The sequence below is a fragment of the Carassius carassius genome, chromosome 40, assembly GCF_963082965.1.
Source record: "Carassius carassius chromosome 40, fCarCar2.1, whole genome shotgun sequence".
NCBI classification, from domain to species: Eukaryota; Metazoa; Chordata; class Actinopteri; order Cypriniformes; family Cyprinidae; genus Carassius; species Carassius carassius.
This window is the reverse complement of record NC_081794.1, coordinates 1,383,911-1,403,685: the sequence shown is the minus strand read 5'-3', so window position 1 is coordinate 1,403,685 and position 19,775 is coordinate 1,383,911. Positions and strand designations below refer to the sequence as shown.

General features: G+C 37.1%; 1 long non-coding RNA gene across 1 annotated transcript in view; it reads left to right on the top strand.

Annotated features, from left to right (window-relative positions):
* The window catches only part of LOC132122570 (uncharacterized), a 61,004-nt gene extending 41,843 nt beyond the window's left edge, over nt 1-19,161 (top strand). Inside the window, exon 2 of the long non-coding RNA XR_009426398.1 lies at nt 18,705-19,161. This is a non-coding gene — a long non-coding RNA (uncharacterized LOC132122570). The remainder of the gene's footprint in view (nt 1-18,704) is intronic.
* Nucleotides 19,162-19,775: the final 614 nt, after the last annotated feature.

The following is a 19,775-nucleotide window of genomic DNA, read 5'->3' as shown; positions in this document are numbered from 1 at the left end:
ACTAATAGTAGTGTGATTATTATGATTAACTCTTTGGCAAAAACGACACGCAAAGAAAACAGCTGGGAGTTTTAGAGAACCTTCGGAGGGAAAAGCTGTGCCGTTTCTGAAGGTACTCCAAGAAAAGTAGCACTTTCATCAGGATGCCAGCCTCTCCCCCTCCGTTCTTGCACACTGTTAATTTATCCCACTGTGGATGAGGGGAAGTAAAGACTGCAGACTAAGTATGGATGTCTTTTAGCAGCCACTGAGTGCAGCAGGATCCACGGCTGAATGATCCGTCCGTTTCATTAGCAGCAGGGCTCTGCTCCATACTGGAACTCTACATGCCTTCTCAAAGGGTCCAATATTAATTGATGATGATGCTTAATGAGTCTGGAGTTGTTTTGCATGTGTATTTGCATGTGTATGGGCTTTTTTCCCCACTGTTTTGTTGACTGATTCTGGCACGAGCTTCCTGCTCTTCTCGAATTGCGTTATCGCCAAGGTTTAATTTCAGAGGAACAAGAGGACCTTGTCATTTATTAGTTTAAAGATTCATTTAACATTTATGGAAAGGTCTTCTTGGGCCTACACTCTCAGAAAAAAAGGTAAAAAAGCTGTCACTGGGGTGGTACCTTTTATGTACTTATATGTACACTTTAGTAAATAATTTGTAAACTTAAGGTACCAATATGGACTCCTTCGGTACTTTGAGAAGGTACCGCCTCAGTGACAACTGCATACAATTAAACTTTTCAATGTTTTCTTGATTGACTCACGATTGACCTGATGGTCACCAAATAAAAAAATGGGGAAACAGCAAGAGTTACCTGTAACTCAAGAAGTATTAAAGATATCTGAATGTCCTTTTAGATATTGGGTCTTAACAAACTTTCCCCATTTTTCTCCATGGGGTTTTCCCCATTTTCGAATGGTAAAAATGGACACATAATGTAACATAGAATGTAACATAGATTGCTAAAGTCAACAAATTTTACTAACAAACCTATCAATCTCTGTGTAAAAATATCATTATAATGCTGTTATGTTTTCAAAGTCATTTTCACCCCCATTTTGACCCCCTCTACAAAATAGTGGATTACTCAGTAAATATTCATCCATGACATTTAATATTTTGGCTTTCATCACAATACATGTCTGTTTTTCCTCAGGAAAAAAAAAAGCTGGGTACCTCTGGTTGAGTTTGACACAGAATGACCCAACTTCAGTTTTCTGCAGAGTCACAGTCATCTATTTCTCGCTCTCTTCTGCTCTTTCATGCCTGCCACTGTTGATCCAGAAGATGCAGCAGCTGTAATGACTAACCTGCCCGCCTTGGCCCTTGCCTCCGCTCCATGCCAACGCACTGGACCAAGGATTTCCTCGCCTTTTTCCTCCGTTCCGCTACTTATTCCTCCTTCCATCTGTTAGCGGCCTGTTAGTCACCCACTCAATCCCTCGATGCGTTCCTATAATTGTACTTCCAGGGATTCAGCCAGGCAGACTGACTGGCGCAAGCTTTCAATGTTTCATTCGGATGACAGTGATGTGATTCAGTGCTTTGCTTCAGTGTTTTTGTGTTTGTTTGACGTTTACCATGTACTTGTCACCATTGACACATGGCAGTCTTTTAGCTCGCAGTACTGGAGTGTACTTTGCCCGTGCTCGATTTTATTATTTACGAGAAAGATCATAAATGAAATTTGGGAAATGGATATTTTAGCGCTTTCATATCTAATTGTGAGTCATGGAACAGTTTCTCTGGTGCTCCAGAAGTGATAGTCACCTGCTACTCCATGTCCTCACCCTCCAGCAAGCCAGTGGAAAGAAATGTTCCATCGGGTTTTATTTCTGTTTTCTTACGTCTCCAGGAGCTTGGTTGCAGGAACAGAAGCACACCCTTGCACCTCGTCAGCAGTGACGTGGGTTTCAGTGAGCACTTTAGTCTCCTACTTTAGCATGTCTATTTTTACTAGAGGAAAAAGGCTTAATTTAGTGCAGAATAAAAGACAGTATGTTCATTTTGAGATTATGACTATTACTATGTGCATTAAATAGTGCATCATTCAGACATGGAAAACAGGGAAGACAGACTGAAGATCAGGTCACACTTTATATTAGGTGACCGTAACTGCTATTTACTAACATTCAGTAACTACAGTACAAGTCTATTGGTTTACAGTGTTGTTCTGGAAAATTCTCACAATTACTTCTGAGTTTGAGGTATGGTTAGGATTAGGAGTAATGGTAGAGTTTGTGTTATAGGGTTAAATATTAAAGTTTACAGTGTATTAATATTAATATATAATATAATATTAATTAATATTATTAATAATGATCAGTATTATTATAGTGATAGTTCTTTGATATATATATATATTTTAATTTAATAATAATAATAGCTGCAAGCAGCGAATACCGGGGTTCCAGCACTTAAGGCATGAATATAGAAATATGATGTTTTTAACATTTATGACCATTATTGTGCCAACTGTGGGTCAATCTCCTTAAAACTTTGCATGCTTGTTCAGAATTATCTGTCACATGTGCTCAGCAGGTTTTGCGAAGTTTTGATTTTTCCTTTTGGCTTTATAGGATTTGGGGTAAATTTGGACAGGCCTGTTTTATAACTACCCCGTTATAGTGTCCAACAGTGTAAATTTCAATATTTTTTTTAAGGATTTTTTTTTTTATTGAGCAAAAAACCTACGACTAGTTTGCACTAGTAGTTTCTACAACTTCCAAATCATTTAACAAACAATTTTATTTGACAGAATTGGTTCTAGAGGCAAAGTTGTCCGGGAATGAGGAGTTCTTTTGTATGATACAAATATCATGCTTATTGGAAAAAATGCAATATCACCCCACCAGTGGCCAATTTCTTTAAAATTTCTCTCAGACCTCAAATTTCCTCGTAGACCATGCATACAGATTTTCATGTTGATAAGACAAATGGTTGTGCAGTTATAGCCATTTTCATGTTTTTCTGTCTTACACCATCACCAACTGGCCAAGCTCAAAATAAAAATAAATTAGAATGTCATGGAAAAGTTAATTTCAGTAATTCAACTCAAATTGTGAAACATGTGTATTAAATAAATTCAGTGTGCAGAGACTGAAGTAGTTTAAGTCTTTGGCTCTTTTAATTGTGATGATTTTGGCTCACATTTAACAAAAACCCACCAATTCACAACCAATCTCAACAAATTAGAATACTTCATAAGACCAAAAAAAAAAAATGCGTTCTTAGCTGGCAAAGATATCTCAATCCGTTCATTAGTTATAGGCATTTTAGTGGGCCCACCCCTTTCAAACATTTTGGCACCCCTTTGGAACAGTTGGTCAAAAGTTCAACTTTTTTGATAATTATTGATATTCACTTTCCAGAGATTCTTTCAGCACTGGTTTGATTCCAATCGGATGAAAAACCTAGGACAAGTATCACATCTCTTTGACCTACGGTTTGGTCTGCACGATCCGTTTTATGTGGAGATCGCTGATCTGTGATCACTCTAACAATTACAATAGGTTTTCAGTGCTACCATCTTGAACATCTAATAATAATCATTGGAATTGGATTAGAATTTTAGATTTGTTAAATGATGCACATGCAGTAAAAAACTATTTATGGCCAGTAAAGGCCCTAGGTATGGGTTGAAGTTTTACAGTGTAGCTACAGATTACTAACACATTATAAGTAAATTGTAAGTAAAATAACATAAGTAAATTGTACCAAATGATTAAGCATGTACAGTAGTACTTAAAGTCACCTAATAGAAAGTGTGAATGAAGAGGTGATACAGAAAATGATAGAAATGTTAGACACGAATGCTTTTTGTTTGAAAGGGTTCAGCATGGGAAGTGCCTAATGAGAACCACTCGATTACGGTTATTAATGCAAGATGTTTCAATTTCCCGCTTCTCAGTTCTCTCTTCCTGGCGAATCAGATCTCAGCGGGAAGGAGCGCCAGGGGGCTTCTCAACACCCAGCGAGATCTTCTGTGGAGCATCATATATCTGACATGCTGAATTCCAGCTTTTGCGTGAGCGGCGTCCTGGAGATACGACAACAGCAGAAAAGTGAGAGAAAATGGAAAGAAGGGATGGGATGGAAAGCTTTAAGTGTGAGATGGATAGCTGGTGAAGTGTGATTTGGAAAGGACTGGGTGTTTTAAAAGACTAACCTTTTTTTGTCCAAATGGGCATGAATGCCGACAATAAACAAAGTGGCCTGGCAGGAGATTTGCTCCATAACAAAGAGAAGAGGCTTGCAGACGGAAAGATCTCACTGGAAGCGCTTGCGTTTGTTGGATGATAACGAGTCTAGCTGTAAGTGGGATTTTGGACTCCTCCTACACAACGGTCTCGTCCTTTCTAACGTGTACTTCTCACTTTATATCTACCCATCTGGCTGTCTGTTTAAAGAGATACACACTGACTAGAAACTCAGATGTATTACACAGATACTGCCAATCAAACTTTCATCACGCGAGTCCAGAGCGTTAGGGAGACGGAGAGAGAGATGTGGCCTTACTGTGATCTTAACCATAGTGACAAGTCTTTGGAAGTGTTATCTTCTACTCATGATGGAACTCAAGTTTGATAGTTTTTACATTTTTAATAAAAAATGTGGTTGAAATATAACTATATTTATATTTTTCACATATATTTTCAAAACATTATGAAAAAATGGCCAAAAAATATTTAGGTATAAAATCTGTTTACATATACATATTTTAGCAAATATATAAATACTTTAAATGCAAAAATCTCTGTCTATTTTTCTGGGATTGTTTTCTTTTAAATTAGCATTTTTATCCAGGTCCTGCTAAAAGATTTTTAGTCAGTCCTTATTTTATTTGCTTGTTTTGTGAAGTTAATTAATGAATACATTATTGAATGCCTGAGATTTTTATTATTATTATTATTTAATTTATTTTTTTAAGAAACTTGCATCTGAACAATTTTTTGCCTATATATATATAATTTTTATTAAATTTTTTGTGGTTTGTTGCATTTAAAGTTTAATCGTTCAATATAGCAAAATGACGTCGTAGTGAGTATTCATATTAACATAACACGTTATGTCTTAATTGAACATAAACAAGCAAAATTACTATTTTACTATTACAGTTACTATTTATTTATTTATTTATTATTATTGTAACTTAATAGATAGGAGACAAAACATGTAATTTCCCAAGTCGCAGCAGTATTCCGCCTCATTTGCATAATCTTGAGCTCAGCTTTGTCGCTGCGCCAGTGGAGTCTGTCACTGACAAAACACAATTCTCACGGAAAATGAATGTTCATTTGCATTGTTGCAATGAATCACTGTCCGTATGAATGTCCCTGTTGGTTTATATTTCAAAGTCCTAGTAATTATGCATTTTCTTTGCGTGTGAGTTGAGGTTTCATGGTTTGCACAAGCACAATAGGCACAAAGAGTATAAACGTCACAATTTCACCCAATGTTTTGCTTTAGCACATTACTTTAAAATTTACTTTTACTTTTTTTTCTGACCAAATGGATTTGTGTATAATGTGTTTATGACAAGAAGTTAAATAAAACCTGTCAACTTCAGTAAGTTCAAAACAACAAAAGCTCATGGTGCACATGATTTGAGCAGCGAGGAGGGTCTGTTGGTTTCCTGCAGGTTTTTGGGTCCAGCTCAAAGCCTGGTCTCATCAGCATCTGCAGTCCAGAGTCAGACTCCAAGTCAAACAGAGTGAAGGGGGATAGTCATTGATCCGGTGGCTCAAGGAGAGAAAAGACATCCTTAACAACTGCTAGACCTCCCTACCTTCCTCGCTGCTGTAACTGAGAAGAGTTTATTCATGGTATATGGCCTGAACTCTGTGCTTTAGTCCACATTAGCTTGAATTACTGTTTGCTTATTTGGTTATTCATTTGGGTGTCCCCAGGAAAACGTTCTTGCACCTTGCTGGCTCTGGTTTCAGGAGTCTGCTTTCTTTGGGCCTGATGTTAGAGCGTGCATGCATGCACATTTATAAATATGTATTTAGTCTAGACGAAGAAAGAAAGTGCACTTGACACTGACCTGTAAGACTGTGTATCTGTCTTCATGTGTTGCTTCTATCCTTGTGTGCCTTTGTACTTGCGTTAGCTCTGAGAGTACATGGGTTTGCTTTCACAGGCTGTACCTTCAAGAAACCTCCGCTGTACACTTTCTGGAGGGATATTAATCTCTTTTACATCTTCAATTTGAATCGGGTGTCGTATTAAATATTAGGCCTATACCTTTTGATTAAATTTGTGACAAACACTCAATCCAGGTGTCTAGATGCATGTTAGTTTTTTTTTTTTATGTTTTGTTTCATGTTTTTTTTTGTACATTTTGTTTTGTTTTATGTTTTTGTTGTGTTTTGCGTCATGGTTTTTTTCATGTTTTTTTTTTTCCCTTTCTGTTTTGAGTTAAATGCATGTTTTGTTTTGTTGTTTTGTAATTTTTTTGTTTGTTTTTTGTTTTGTTTTCTTTTTTGTGTTGTTTTGGTTTCTTTCTTTTGTGAAATATTACTTCAGGTGGAAATATTTTTTGCAGACCACCATCTTTGTCCCTGTCCACTTTTGTTTGATTCTAGCAATTCAGATGAGGTATTGTGGTGTGTATGTGGGAATTTGTTTATGTTTTGGGGGTCGGTACAGAAAGTCAATGTGGGACAATTCTTTCCACATTTTTTATTTATTTTTCGTCTCTTAAAAGGTATTTGCATATAAGTGAATGACAATTTGTTTATGTGAGTCTGTGCATGTGTGTTGATTCACTTTTGCATGTGTTTTTGTACTTCTCACCCTGTGTTTGTTATGGCGGACAGAACGAGAGAACCGTCTTAAACAGGCAGTTGGGAGGCGGAAGAGACCTTGTGGTCAGGTTGAATTATTGACATAGTCCTGGCCAGACCCTTGTGTCTCCAACAAATCCCTGGGTCTGGAATTTGACCCACTCATTTACATGCATACTGAGAATAGACCTTATCCTGGTGCAGTAAAGCGGGTGCACACACTCACACACACACACACACACACAAACACACACACTCATCATTCCCTTGGGGAGAGTTTCATTGGGACCGATCAGTACTCATGTGGAGACTCTGGCTTTGGGGTTTGGAGAAAGGAGAGAGTGGGATCATGTAAAAGTGCTGACTCATTTTAGATCGGATTGCATAATCGTGTGCAACATTCAGTTTTGGCCTTGATTGTGTATCAAAACATTCCACGTTTTAGGATTTAGTTTAAAGGTTACACTGTAGCGGAGCGAGTGAGTCGTTTTTACACTTGTTTGAACCCATGCTGGACATGTTTAGAGGATACTGGTCAGTTAACAAGACCGATTATGCCCCAGAGATGTTGATCGATGGCATATTTATCTTCCCCTCATATTTCGTATGTGGCATTCTTAATCTTTACAAGATCTTTGAGTGCAACACTGCTTTTAATTTGTAGCATCATTAAGCTTTTGAATTCATTGATTCCTAATTCAAGTCCCTTTCTTTGGAGCCAAATGGAAATAAATAAACACTCTAATTAACTTTTAATGAAAAGGCTTGAATGCCTCAGCCCCACTCTGCCTAATATCCAAAACATCATGGCACCAGATTTTTATAATTTGAGAAATTGGATTAAAAGAGGACTGGAAAGGAAAAGTAATCATGGCGTTTTTGCTTCATTTTACACAGGCTTATAATGAATGAGTTGATATTTGTCTATGTTCTGTGTGTTAGTGAGAGAAAGTTGGCACTTGCAATATTTTTAGTGGCTTTGCATTCCCAAATAAATAAAAAAGTTGAGTAAATTTATATTCATATGTATTTATAAAACGCTAAACTATTCCGACAACATGTTTTGCTAAATATACTTAAATATGAATTTATTTCAGGCTGACTAGCAGTTATGTATTTATGTGATTTGTGTGTGTGTGTGTGTGTGTGTGTGCACGTGCATTTGGAAAACATATGCCTTTGGCCTGCAAGCTCTGTTCCCAGAAGCAAGAGATAATTCCCCTGTGACAGATGTTTCCAGATGTGTGGAATAGCTACTAATTGCAAAAGACTCCCACAGAGCTGTTTCTAACCCCCACCTCCTCCACTTTCCATGCAAGCCTCTAACATTAAAACCCGATCGGGGATAAACTCTTGCTAATGCTCTGCACAGAAGATCTCACCATGTGGATGCGCACTGGCACACGTGTGCAGTGGGATAGGGTTCGTTTTTACCAATTATATGATCTTTGAAATGTCTTTTACTAGGCTGAGAGGATTGCCAAGAGAGGCTTGATCTGTTCCAAAACCTAGTGCTGCTTCATAGATGCACTCCCAATACGAGATCTGTTTGAAAAAGGTCGGAAACTTAGTAATGCTCCCTGCTAAGATACTGTCTTTTGGCGAAATTCAAAGGCACTTTCTGCCAAGCTGCCAGTGTAAGCAAATTCTAACAGGAGATATTTGCAACCCAGGCTTATTGGAAAAACATGTCACTTCCTACATTTTTGCAAAACATACCTGTACATACAATTCAACACAATTGTGACAGTAAAACACGGACAACTTTTATTCGTTTTCACACATTGTGATAACGGCAGATTTTCGGTTAAAGACTTGCACAGTTCCTTTCACAATACTATGGAAATTCCTCAAAAAAAAACTTATATCAGTACATGATTTTTAAACAAATGCATTTTGACTTTTGAATCACGTAATCAGCTCATTATGTTTGGCTTTTCTGACATAGTAAACTTGCTTGGTAGCACACCCAGTACAGCATTGCATTTGCTCAGTTCATTTGTATTTTATTTATATAGCACATTTAAATGTGTTTTATATCATGTTTGTTTTTAATAACACTGTTGGTTAATTGTAGTGCAGGTGGATTGTTATTTTCAAATGCAATTGAGTATTAACCTTTTAGCAGACATTTTATTTATAAACTTTCACGACACAACAACCAACATGATAAAACGTTGCTCGATTCACGTTGATCCGTTTTGCTTTTAGCGCCACTCAATGGACTTGATGTCACAACATGCACAGGAGTCTGGGTTGATTGTTAAGGGGAGAGCCATTGCACACAATCTCTACAGATAGTTTTTCTGGCCAGGAAACATTACCTCAGACAGAGGACTTCTTCCTCATCAGGATGCTGTTTGGCATGTGAGTGTTTCTGTGATTGCTTGCTCACTACCTGTCGTCTTAAATATCAGCATGAAAGCTGAGGCAATGAAGATTTCTACAAGAAAACGTAAGCCGTACAGATAACCATAAAGACTGCTGTCTTTTCCATCTGCGGCAGAGGAAATAAACACAATGACTTACAGCAAAGGCAGAACCAGTGGAATAGACACAACTATACAATATATATATATATATATATATATATATATATATATATATATATATAATACAACTTATGGTATTGTAGTAACTTTTAGTAGCATGACAGTAACCGCTTTCATAAAACGGTTGCTTTTGCACAAAAAAAATAAAAAAATAAAAAATTATATTATATTAAATTAGATGGGCGCTTTTTTATGTTTTTTTTTTTTGGGCCACTTTTTTATTTTGTGATCTGCAATTTTATAATGCAAAATTATATAATTTTATATTATGTCATATATTATATTATATTTTTAAACGTATCAAAATTATAAAACAAGTAAGCTTTCAAAAACACGACTATAGACTTGATCCATGGCTTAGCTGTTTTAAATGTTTTCATAAAAGTATGCATGGACTCATACAAAAGCAATTTATAAAAAAATTGTTTGTTTCAATGATTAATTTCTTTTGTTAAAGTACTGAATTCACCAAGCGCACCCTCATATCCCAACACCCTGTTGTCCTACACGCCCCGTCCCAAGATGCAGCCCGCTTAGATGTTCCAGGCACTGTAAGACACTGTCTGTTTGTGGAAGAGCTTTTAATAAAGTTGGAAAATGGAAACTGATGAAACACACACCCTCATCAGAGTAACATCAACTCACGTACACCAGCATTGCATCATATCAGACAAGCATTATTAAAAAGGACAGTGAGAAGATGAGGTTACAATGAGATGATGTTTGATTGTCTGTTTTAAGGGTCTTCTCTTTAATGATTGCAATGCTTCTAATTTAATATTTTATTTAATTTTATAAATTTGTATTGTATTATATTTATATTGTATTTATAAACCCCCTCACTTATAGTTCATCCCTCACAAGCGATGGCGATATGATTTGGTCCAAATACCAAAGACTTCATTAGGTTTTTCTCAAATAGAATCTGCCAGGGATTCTATAACCTAAGATAACTATAGACCATTGTTTTGTGACCAAGAGATATTACAGCTCTATTTGGTTTCAGAATTGCTTTTCTATGAAAATTCTGACATAATTTAGAGAACAAGTGGGAAAGATGATACCAAATCTGTTGATACAGTTCCAGCGGGTGTCCATCTGGATCTGTTTGCTGTGAGGCTGCAAGGAGGCGGTGGAGAAATGAAGTTCAATGACCTTCAAAGTTAACTTGTTATTTATGTTTAAGACAATCATTTTTAAACATTTAATGAACTGGAGATTTTCTGTTTCATACTGCTTTTTGGAAAATTCAGGAAGTGAATGTTTGTAGGAGGAAGAGATTTGAAAGGTAACAGTTTACAATAAAGTTCATTAGCTAACATTAATTAAAGCATAAAATGTACATTTATATTGTCATTTAGCAGATGAGGACAATAGAAGCAATCAGAATCAACAACAGAGCAATGATATGCATTAAAGGTGCCATCTGTCATGTCTGGCAAAAAAATCAAGTCATACTCCACATTCCATACCAGATGGGGGCAGTATGCCTCAATAAAGTGAATTGGTCTACTCTAGAGTAACAAACGAGAAACGGCATTGTCTCTATGCTCCGCCCCTACCTTCACAACAACCCTAGAGCATAGCTGAAGCCTATAAGACAGCGGTTCTCAATTGCAGTCCTCGCGCCCCACTGCTCTGCACATTTTGAACGTTTCTCTTAGCGCTTCAGACATTTGTTCTATTCGAACATAAGTGCCCTGCGAAGTGGACATCACAGGATATTCAGCCATGATTCCAGTTAGAAGTGAACGTAGCTATATGTTCCAATCAAAGTGCATTGAAGTGTGCAAGACATGAATTTAAATTGTATCGATTTACAGAGGTATATGATGTCACAGTTGTCCATGTTTAAAGACGCTGCACAGCACAAATCAGTGAATGAATGTTTCAATGTGAGGTAAACTTCAACAGATTTCCCCTGCTCAGGGAGTAGGGAGCAATGAACATTTGAAAAACAGTTCATGAACGGAGTTCATTTCTAACGAGCTGATTATCTGAATCAGGTGTGTTAACAAAGAGAAACGTGCAAAATATGCAGAGCAGTGGGGCGCGAGGACTGGAATTGAGAACCGCTGCTATAAGAGGACGTTTTGCCTCCAGAGGAGCGTTGGGTGATGTCAAGTGATTTTGAAACATGACATCTTCAAGCTACTCCCCTTCACCTTTACCAGTGAATATGTTCATATTCGTTTTGTTCATATTACATTGAGTTGTATATACACATTATTGGAATTAAATTAATTTGACAGACAGCATTCTGTCAACATTATTGGTCAACATCAGATAGCTGATGTTGACCAAGCTAGCGCCAACCAACGTAACCAGAGCTGCCAACTCTCACCGGCATTCACCGTGAGACACACGCAATTGACTCTTTTCACACGCTTTCACGCCACACATCAATTTTCTCACGTACAGAAAAACCACGAAGCAAAGAGAACACGGAGACCAACAGACTAGACAGAGCAGGTTACTTATGGTATAAAAAAATGGGTAAGTTATAGCTAGCTAATTATCAAACGCAGCTACGGTTAGCCATCGCTAACATTAGCACGTTTATAGAACAGCCTTCGATACATTTCTATGTTATAACTTCCCGAAAAAAAAATACACAAACATATAAAAGAAACTTCTAGCGAAATACTAACAGCATCTAACTTACCAATCCAAAAGAAATGTTGCAAGTTCGGTGTCGAACCTCATTTCTTTCAGGTCCATCAGTTGTCTCCAGCGATTGAAAGCAGTGCCGATGTTTACTCTGGTTCGGCTCCTTTTCTTATCGGATTTGATTTGTGATTCCGAGCGCGGTTGTTTCCCTGTAGCGGGTGGTGGTCTCTTGCCAAGGGCTTTAGTCATCCTTCCGCTCTCTTCCCTGAACTGAAATGAAGTAGTGGGCTGTACTTTCCACACGATTGACATCAGGTTAGATTACGCCCACAAGCCGTGCGAGTTATTCGTGTATTGCAGGTAGGCTGGTGGTTATGTTGCCCTCATACTGCCTCCCATGGCCGAAACCGGTATTACGACACCTGTCGGGCCGGGGCTAGTAATGCTAATGCTAATTAAGGTTGATATCTCTGCAGCACTATAACTTGACATTTTTTTAATGACATCATCGCTCTTATTTCTTCTCATACTTTTGATGCGTGTAGGTCATTTGTTGGATATTTTTACCTCAATTTTTGCACATGGCACCTTTAAATAACCTAATGTAAAAAAACTAATAAGATGAATATTAAAAAAATAAATAACTTGGTTAACTAATATTAACAAATTGAACCTTATTGTAAAGTGTAACCAATAGAGACAGACTGAATATTAACTAGTAAGAGGTTGTATGAACATACATTCATTCATCTGAGCATATGATTATGTTACTGTACATTTGCAAAACGGATCTTATTTGGGGTTTCTTGACATTGAAAAGTCAAGTCCTTTCCTAAGTTCTTCTAGATTTAATGTTATTGAAAAGTTACTTGCAAGAGTTTTCCGTAGTGAGACGGTCATCTTGTCATTGATCTGCAGCTGGGCGAGCAGTTCGCTAATGAGTGCCAGTTTTACTTCACATTGTTTTTGTCTTGAAAAGAGAATTCTGTTCTTTGTTAAGAATTTATCAGATTTGTTATTTAACTCCCATTTGCTTTGACTGTCAGAAGTCAGGAGACACTGCCAGGTTTCCAAATCACGTTCATTGTCTTGTTTTCAAAAAAAAAAAACAAAAAAAAAAAGATTTTTCCTCTTATAACTACTTTTGCTGTTTCCCCTATGAGTCATGAGATGAGTAATTTGTTTCCAGGAATAATGTCCATTCTTACAGAAGATAGTTATTCAAATGACTGTAATTGATCAATGAGGCATTAAACACCATCTGCCACTGAGGCGTGAAGGTGAGTGTGTTCACAGACGATTCTGCTGCCAATAATTGGTTATTCTGAGTCTTTAGTGATGAAGTATTTATATGTGAATATGATTACTGTGAAAGTGAGTATGAGAATGTTTTTTTTGTTTTGTTTTTTTTGTCTTGTTTGCATTAAATCAAAATATTTATTACCCTGTTTATACATCAGATGCATCACAAGATGTTCTGATTATCAGCAGGTTTAATAAAAAGAACTGTTAATATTGAGCAACTCGCATTTCAGGCCAGTTAACTTGGCCAGTTAATTTGTATATTTGTCTCTGCCAATGAAAATCATTCCAAAAGAAGCCAATTTTCTGATCCATAATATGACATATTATAATATACAGCTGTTCTAAAGTTTTGGCGCGGTAAGATTTTTTTTTCTGAAAGATGACCCTTTATGCCCATCAAGGTTGCATTTATTTAATCAAATATAAAACATTAAAAACAGTAATATTGTGAAATATTATTTGAATTTAAAATAGCTGTTCTCTATGTGATTATAGTTTAAAATGTAATTTATTTCTGTGATATGCAGTTGTATTTTCAGCATCATTCCTCCAGTCCTCAGTGTCACATAATCTTCAGAAATCATGAAAATATGATGATTTGCTGCTCAAGTAACATTTCTGATTATTATAAATGCTGGAAATGGTTTTGCTGATAAATGTTGTTTGTGGGAACCATGATACACTTTTCCAGGATTATTTAATAAATAGAAGTTCAAAAATGAAACATTTATTTTAAATAGAAGTCTTTTGTAACCTTAAAAATGTTTTTACTGTCACTTTTGATCTATTTAATTTGTCCTTGCTGAACCAACCAAACAATCTTAACCAACCAACCTTAACCAATCAATCAACCAACCTTAACCAAACTTAACCAACCAACAAACTAACCTGAACCAACCAACCATGTTGTAAATGTCTTTACTCTCACTTTTGATCTATTTAATTTTTCCTTGCTGGAGAAAAGTATTCAATGTATTTCTAAACAAAACAACCAATCAGTCTTAACCAACCAACCAACCTTTACCAAACTTAATCAACCAACCTTAACCAACTATCCAACCTACTAACCAACCAACCAGCCTTATCCAAACTTAACCAACCAACCAACTAACCTTAACCAACCATGTTGTAAATATCTTTACTCTCACTTTTGATCTATTTAATTTGTCCTTGCTGAAGAAAAAGTATTAAATGTATTTCTAAACCAAGCAACCAAGCAGTCTTAACCAACCAATCTCAATCAACCAACCAACCTTAACCAACCTACTAACCAACCAACCTTAACCAAACAACCAACCAACCTTAAACAAACAACCAATCAATCTTAACCAAGCAACCAACTAACCTTAACCAACCAACCAATCAATCTTAACCAAGCAACCAACGAACATTAACCAACCAACCAATCTTAGCCAAGCAACCAACTAACCTTAACCAACCAATCAATCTTAGCCAAGCAACCAACTAACCTTAACCAACTAACCAATCAATCTTAACCAAGCAACCAACGAACATTAACCAATCAATCTTAGCCAAGCAACCAACTAACCTTAACCAACCAACCAACCAATCAATCTTAGCCAAGCAACCAACTAACCTTAACCAACCAACCAATCAATCTTAACCAAGCAACCAACGAACATTAACCAATCAATCTTAGCCAAGCAACCAACTAACCTTAACCAACCAACCAACCAATCAATCTTAACCAAGCAACCAACTAACCTTAACCAACCAACCAACCAATCAATCTTAACCAAGCAACCAACGAACATTAACCAACCAACCAATCAATCTTAACCAATCAGTCTTACCCCAAACTGGTTTATACTGGTAGATAGGGCCTGAAATTGTGGATGCAACCACATAGTTCATGTATGATTTGATATAAAATGTACTTAACATGTCTAGTTCACTGAGGTGTTTTTTAATTCCTATTTTCTATTCAGTGCATGCCACTCTGCTATGTTCTGGTAAGGTTTAGTGTTGTTTTTATTGCTTTAAATAGCAACAGTTCTTGTCTTCACTTACATTTCCTTTAATCCTTTGGAGATATTCTTATGTTCAGTGGTTTGTGGTTGGACGCTGTATATGGCTGAACTTCAGTTCGAATTCTCCTACAAAAAAAGTACTGATAATTTTAGTCTAAGAGCAACAAGAATCCAGTGTTTTATAAAGATTTGTTCTTCTCCAGGTACATATAATACATTCAGGTAAGAAAGTACACAGCCACGGCTATTTAAAAAGCGGCAATATGAGAGCGGCCTCTGTTTGGCGCGATTAGAAGAAAGAGATATATATCGGTGATAATTGACATGTCACAGGGAGTGGAGGGCTGGTTCTGCTTGGATTCAGAATCATGCTGGATCTGTTATTTGTTTTTCCATCTGTTCGGAATAAAAGAGGGTGGCTCTGTTGTCTCTGAGACAGCTGTGATGTCAGAGATGGAGAAAGATTGGAAGGCTGTGGAGGATTGTAGGGATGAGATGTGAGATGTTTCTGTATTAGGGTAGAAGTAGTAGTAAACTGCATATTAACTGGGTTTTTCAACAAGCATTTTGGCTGATATATGATAACTTGTAGATTATGGCGTTAATGCTGGTTGCTCTTTTTCCAACTGTGTCAGGAGACAAACAATGACAAACTTGAAATGTTGGTCTTTCTGCACTGATTTTATTTATTATTATTATTATTTTTTTTACAAACATTTCTTAAGGTAAGTGGTCGCAAACAATTTAGTTTAGCTACATAAAAAATAAAATGTTGAAAGTTAGTCAACTAAATTTGTTTATTTAAATGTAGCTAAAATAATTAGATTGGAACCACTTACCTTAAAACATTAGCAAATTCAATTTTTTTTTCTTCAGTGTGAAGCTATTTAAAGAGATTTTTAAAAATAGAATTCAATAAATATAAACAAAGCATTATTCATGCATTTTACTTCTAGGTTTGTATAATAAGCTGCTCAAGCAAGTGACAAAATATTTAAACACAATAATTAGCCTACATTGCTTGTTAAAATATTTAAAAATAAAAAACACAACAAACAGAAACAGTCTCGTGCCTTTTGCATTTAAATCTTTATCACAAGCAATCCCACGGGTCTTAATGAACTTTGTTTTTCTGCTTCCATAAAGGTGAACATATATATTGTTTTCCTTGTTTATCTAAAAGTGCTCTTTTTCTTGTTTTAAACCTAGCCAAAAACCCATGTGTTGCGTGTGAAACACAGTAGGCTTTAATCCATCCATCCATCCATCTTCTACCGCTTATCCGGGGCCGGGTCGCGGGGGCAGCAGTCTAAGCAGAGAACCCCAGACTTCCCTCTCCCTAGACACTTCCTCCAGCTCTTCTGGGGGGACACCGAGGCGTTCCCAGGCCAGCCGGGAGACATAGTCTCTCCAGCGTGTCCTAGGTCTCCCCCGGGGTCTCCTCCCAGTGGGATGTGCCCGGAACACCTTCCCGGGAAGGCGTCCAGGAGGCATCCGGAACAGATGCCCGAGCCACCTCAGCTGACCCCTCTCGATGTGGAGGAGCAGCGGCTCTACTCTGAGCTCCTCCCGGGTGACTGAGCTTCTCACCCTATCTCTAAGGGATCGCCCAGCCACCCTGCGGAGAAAGCACATTTCGGCCGCCTGTATCCGGGATCTTGTCCTTTCGGTCATGACCCAAAGCTCATGACCATAGGTGAGAGTAGGAACGTAGATTGACCGGTAAATCGAGAGCTTCGCCTTGTGGCTCAGCTCTTTCTTCACCACGACAGACCGGTACATCGACCGCATTACTGCAGAAGCTGCACCGATCCGTCTGTCAATCTCCCGTTCCATCCTTCCCTCACTAGTGAACAAGACCCCAAGATACTTAAACTCCTCCACTTGAGGCAGGAACTCTCCAAGTGGAGGCTTTAATTCGTATACATTTATTGTGAATGACAAATATTGTGATATCCATGTTAATTTTTTCCCGCGAACAATGCTCTTTCACTTTAATTCAGCGCCTGCAGCACAGCAAAAATAGACTCAGTACGTTAACAATCGCTGCACTGCTGCAGACGCACCGCTCCTTGAACTCCCTGAACGCAACCTCGTGCAGCTGGAATCCGTTAATATGGACTGCAGATGGAGTATGTGTGAAGCAGGCGTTATAACGTAACACCAGAGCACTGCTGTGTTTACCCTCAGCACGCCTCGCAGTCGCTGCTTAGAAGTGCAACATTGTAAAGGGTCCGTCTGAAACAGTGTCGCGCGGCTGCGGCGCAGCATAATGTTTGTTCCGAACGCTGAGTAATTAAATACATCGGTATGGCGGTATATTCGAAATTAATATCATAAACTAAAATATACACCATTTTCGGTATGAACCGGTATACCACCCAGCACTAATATATATATATATATATATATATATATATATATACAAATGATGCATTAAAATGATCAAATGTACACATCTCTTCCATCTTTATTTGACTCTCTAACTTTAACACTCACTATTCTAATTCTATTCTTTAAAAAAATCTACCTACCTTTCTAACCTTTTTGTATTCTATTTTGTTTTCATTTATTATGCAATTGTATGTGTGTGTGTGTGTGTGTGTGTGTGTGTATGTGAAAAGATCTCTAACACTAGCTTGCTCTATTCTTTTTTTATTCTATCGGTTATTTTTTTTTATTTTTTTTTTTATTTGTATTATTTAAAATCCCATGCTTCGTGTACTGTGTTAACCTAACTGAGACTTGTTATAGCACTTATATATCATTGCTCTTTTTTTTGTTTTTGATTGCTTCCACTGTCCTCATCTGTAAGTCGCTTTGGATAAAAGCATCTGCTAAATGAATAAATGTAAATGTAATGTAAATGTGACAGTAAAGACATTTATAATCTTTTTAAAATATTTTTATTTAAAAATAAAAGCTGTTCTTTTGAAATTTTTATTCATCTGTGAATCCTGAAAAATACTTTTTTTGTGTGTGTGTGGTTTCCACGTAAATACTATGCAGCAACTGTTTTCAACATTGTTAATAACCAGAAATGTTTCTTGAGCAGTAAATCTTCATATTTTCATGATTTCTGAAGATCATTTGACACTGAAGACTGGAGGAATGATGCTGAAAATACAGCGGAGCATCACAGAAATAAATTACATTTTAACAGAGATTTACATAGAAGACTGGTATTTTAGATTGTAATAATATTTTAAAAAAAATTAAAAGCCTTGATGAATAGAATAGAGTTCTTTAAAAAAAAACAATACCAGCCCCAAGCTATTGAACAGCAGTGTAGATGCACCAGATAAACAGATAAGAGATTATGACTTGCCACATTAGAGTCAGCAATAAAGATCAATTACAAAAATGGGAACAAAATGTATTTGACATTTGACTTTTATAGGCATGTTACTTGTTGATTCAGTGCCACAATTCTGACTGGGCTTCTTCTGTTTTGTTTCAGATGCATCAACCACCCAAATCCAATGGGAAACTACAGCATGCTGTCATCTGTTCAGACAGAGTGACATTTGTCTGGTAAAAATCACACCGCTACATCAAAAAACTCTCCGACGTAAACACACAAACTGGGTCTCACGGGAGGCTCTGGATAGCATTATTGAGGAACTGTACAGTAAATAAAAGCTGTGTAGATTTACAGAGCCTCAATTTATCACTCAGCACAGGAGAGCAGATGATGCAGGACTATAAAGTCCATCCAGCCGTGAACCCAAGGGAAAGAATGTTATCGTCCTCTAAGCTGTCTGACATTTACATCACTCATCCTGATACTGCCTCGTCACACCGTCACCACCAATCCGAGGCCTTTATTTATACTGTAATTTGTACCAGGATTTACTGTATGAGGGAGAACATTTTTTTCTTTACTGGATCACTGACTATTAAACAAATATAAATTACGATTGAGTTGTGTTTTCGTTCAGCCCATCTGCATTTTTTGTTTCGTATTGGTCTGGAAAGAGAAAGCACTAAGTATTTTTGTGCCAAAACTCTATGTTGGTGTGAACAGGCCTTAAAGTCATTTCAACAACCTAAGGCAAAACATCTTTGATTGACATAGTTTCCAAGTGTTTGTCACTTTATTAGTTTTTTTAAAAGCCTTTACTTCTTTCCAAAGGATAATAGCTTTTACTCAACTTCATAATAACAAGGAGCAACAGTTATTGAAAACAAAATAAAAATCATGATCCAATTTAAAGCGCAATGGCGATCTCAAATGTCCAATTCATGAACAGATTATTCTTATGGGACAAATACAGAGTTCTGGCATGAAACTCTAGATGGCGCAGTCCTAAAGGTCTAACTCAATCTGACCTAATGACATCATTATCACATGGCACAGCTGATTGGTTCTCTCCTCTATCAGTAGCCAATAGGCTCACTGCTCAGTATTCAAATATATGACTAGAGCTTGCCTCAGCTTGCTTCAGAAAGCCTCCACCTTCCCCAGCTCCACCTGTATAGATCTACTACGAGGTGATTCATGTATTCTATAGGGGGGTTATTTCATGTA